This window comes from Aspergillus mulundensis, assembly GCF_003369625.1.
Source record: "Aspergillus mulundensis strain DSM 5745 chromosome Unknown scaffold_2, whole genome shotgun sequence".
NCBI classification, from domain to species: Eukaryota; Fungi; Ascomycota; class Eurotiomycetes; order Eurotiales; family Aspergillaceae; genus Aspergillus; species Aspergillus mulundensis.
In genome coordinates this window covers 1500787-1505172 of record NW_020797890.1, presented here as the reverse complement: position 1 = coordinate 1505172, position 4386 = coordinate 1500787, and positions in this window count along the sequence as shown.

Sequence of the window (4386 nt, the reverse complement as noted above, 5' to 3'; positions counted from 1 at the left end):
TTATTATATTTATATTAAGGGCACTTGCCTTCCCCTGTTATTTTATATAAAAAAAAATATTATTTTTTTATAATATATAAATCCTGTTAATTATAATAAATACCTTTATTATTAAAACGCATTTACTTACTAGGTTAAACTAGTAATAAAGGCCTATAAAAAAAAATAAGCCCTAAGGTCTGTGTAATAAAGGTTTTAGCTTTAGTTATTTAAAAGCTTATTTAATTTTTTTAGCTTGCTGCTAAATAGCCCCTAGCCTATTTTAATAATAGTTAGAATAGCCACTAGTCCGCTAATATTTTTTTTTTAAAAAACAGGCCCGTTACGCCTTTTTTTTTAAAAAATACTAAATATAAAAAAAAGGTATTTACAAAGGCCCCTGCTCCTACCCCTAATATTAAATAATGGTTTTTTATTACAGCCTTGCCGCGTAATTAATTATTATTTTTTTTTTTTTTAAAAAAAATAAAAGATTTTTCTTTTTTTTAATATTTTAACTTTAATATAAACATAGTCCTTTATTTTAAATTATAATTTAAAATAAGTTTTAATACCAAGCTAGTGGCGTTCTAGCTACAGTTTATTAAATCTTAAAATTTTATAAAAAAATAAAAAAGGTAACTATTTTATTTATAGCCTTAGGTATAATTTTAAAACCTTATAAAATAAAAAATTTTATACCCCTTTTTAAAGTTATAGGTAACTAGTAGTAATTAAATAATGGTTTAATAATTTTTTAATAATACTAGCGGTTTATTAAACCTTAAAACCTAGTAAAAAAAAAAAAAAAGGTATTTAACTTAGTAAGGTTATTACCTTTTTTTTTAAACTAGTAGTAAACTAGTATTATTATAACTAGTTTTTTATAATTTACTAGGGCTTCCTGTGCATGCTTAAAATTAAAAAGTAGTTTTTATAAATTTTTATAACTAGGCCAGCCCTTTTACTTAATAAAAAATTTATTATATTTATAAATTTATTATTTTTTAAGAATAGCTTTAACTTTTTATTCTTTTTTTTTATTAACTAATTTTATGGTTAGTAGTTACTTTTTTTTTTTCTTAGGCTTATCTTGCTATATAAATAGCTTTAAAAAAAAAATATAAAATATTAAATAAATCTTTAATTAATTATATATACTAGTAAGCTGGAGCTAATACACCTGCTTTTTAATAATAAATTTAATTTTAAAGGGTTTATTATACTTTAGGTTAAGTTTTTTACTTAAATATATTAACTTAATATTTTTTAAAAACACTAGAATATTATTTCTAACCTTAAATTTTACTAAATAATATTTTTAATTATAGTAAAGCACCTGCTTTTTTTATACCTTATTTATATAATCCTACAAGTTCTTATAAAGCTATTTTAAATAATATAAGCACTTTTTAATAAAAAAATAAAATATTAATTTTTTTAGGTTTTTAAGCCTAGAAATTACTAGTTCCTATCCACGGCTTATTATAAGTAAAGCATAGCTAGTTAAGTTATTTTTTAAGTTATTATAGGCAAAGCATGCTAGTAGTAAGTATAATACCTAATTACTTTACTAGTGGTTATAATACACGTGTAAATACGCCTTAAGTATTTAGTTCTAGCGCTTTATTTAATTATTTAATTAAAAATAATATATTATACTAAGTTATTACTTAATATATAGCACTTAATAAAAGGCTATTTAATACTTTAAAATAAAAAGTAAACCTTAATTTATTATTATACTTTAGGGCGACCCTGTATTATATATAATTTTTTTAATAAATAGGTTAGCTAACTTTTTTATAGTAATCTTATTAATAATAAAAAAATATTTTACTTTTTTATTAAATTAATTTATAATTACTAAAATTATGTTATAAACGCGCCCTTTATACTTTAATAAAGATAGGCTAATAATAAAGTTTATAAAAATATTTTTTTATAGTATATTTAATATTAAAAAAAATATTAAACTTCCCTAAGGTAGCTACCTTAAAACCTTAAACCTTTAATATAAGGAATATTTTTTAATATACGCATGTGTATTTTTATTAAGCTTTTCTTACTAAAATTTACAGGCAAGTAGTTTAATAATTTTTTTATAACTAAAGTGGCCTGTATAAAAATTATTATAATATTATTTTATAATCTTATATTACAACACGGGCATAGGAGATATATAAATAATATTTTTATAAAAAAAAAGTTTTTTTTTTTACGCTATTTAGTAATAAAAAAGACCTATTTTAAATTAATAGGGATTATATTTTTAAGTTATTATTATAATTAGCCTGTAAGAGTGTTCTTTTATTAAGCTATAATTAATTATTACTAAAGGGTATTTATAACTAGTTTAGTAATTTTTTTCTTGCTTGCTGCCTTTATAATAAATATTTTAAGGCTTAAAAGTTTTAGGTATTTACAAGCTTAATCGCGTGAAAAAATAGCTAGGTTTTTTAATATTATTTTAGTAGTAGTTTATTAAAAAAATAAACTTAACTTTTTTTATAAAGTAAGAAGCATCCTAACTTAATACTTTTTATTTTTTATTATATAATTTAATTACCGTAATAGCGCATTTGCTAGATTATATTTATTTAATTTATACTTAATTTTAAAGTTATAAGCCGCGAGTAATTCCGCTTATTATACCTGCTTTTAATTTAAAATTTTTATTATAAAAAAATAGCGCAAGTTATTATAATTATATTATACATGTATAAAATATAAAAAGCCCTTAAGGTAGTAATACTACTTTTTAAAGCACTTAATTACCGCGAGTAGTTTTTAATTATAAACCTTATAATAAAGCTTTAGTTTATATAACTAATAAAAATAAAAGGCTATAAGGCATTAATAGTCCTATTTTTTCCTGCTAAGTAATTTTTTTTACTTTAGTTATATAATAATTTTAGTAATAGTAAACCCTAATATATTAATAATAATAAGAATTTTTTTTTAAAATTAAAGTGCTGTAGTACCAGCGGTCCGGTAAAGTTTAACTTAATTTTTTTAAATATATTTTTTATATTAGTAGGAAATAAAAAAGGCCTGTTTTTACGTCTCTTTATTATTTTTACTAAAAGCTAGGTTATTAAACGCGTTACTTTAGCATAGCTAGGAATAAAATATTAAAAATAATTTATAAAGCCTAAAAAAACCTGTAACTTATAAAATAATATTAATTTTAGTTAATTAATAATAGTCTGGCTGTGGTCTAGATTAATAGATATTCCTTCTTATTTAATAATAAAGCCTAAAAACTTTACCTTTTTTTTATAAAAACTATATTTTAATAATTTTATATATAAATTATGCCTTTTTAATTAATTAAGGACTTTTTAAATATAGTGCATATATTTTTTTTTTATTTCCAAAAAAATAAAAATATTATTAAGGTAAATAATGCAAAACTTATTAAAAATCCTGCTTATAACTATATTTATATAAGATTAAAATATAGCTAGCGTATTTATTAAGCTAAAAGGCATAACTATATATTTATAGTAACTATAATAAGTTTAAAATGCTGTTTTTTATTTATTTCCCCTTTTAATTTATATTTAATAATACATGTCACGTAAATTTAGCTTAGTAAAATATCTTATATTTACTAGCTAATTTATTAGCTTGTTAATACATGGTAGTAAATAATAATTTTTATTAATTATTATATTTAATTTATAATAGTTAATATAAAAATATAAAAATTTATTAAGTTTTTAAATAAAAAGCACCGGCGCTCCGGCACTGCTTTAAAATAGCTTAATTTATTTTTTTTTAAGTATTTTATTAAGATACTTTTTTAATATTTATAACTTATACTAAAAGAGGCTGTAAATAGGACCTTATAAAGGCTTTTTATTTTTTTTTAATAAAATTTTATACTTTACTTTACTAGTTAGAAGTTAAGCAGCTTTTTATTTAAAAAAAACTTTACTTTAATAAATATACTAGGGTGGCAGGACTACTTTTACTTTTTTTTTAGTTTTTTTTAATTAATAAAGTATTATAAGTACTGGTTTCTTGCGTATAGTCTTTGCAAACTTTTATAGTATTTTAATTTTAATAAAAGGTATATAGTTTTGCCAAGTTTATTTTGCTATAATAAGGTAAAAATTTAGATTTAATTTAATTATTTAGGGATGTTTTAGGACTGCTTAATAATTTTTATAAATAAGATTAATAATATAATATATTAAGTTAAATATTTTTATAACTTTTTTTAAATTATAAACCTAAGTACAGGCTTGTAAACGCCCGTAGTAAAAAGTAAAGGTATTATTAATATATTAAACTAGCTATACCATGTGGTTAGTATTTATTTTAATACCTTATTTTTATAAATATTAAATTAAAATAAAATTAGTATTAGCCCTAGTGTTAAGCAGTACCTTAAATTAT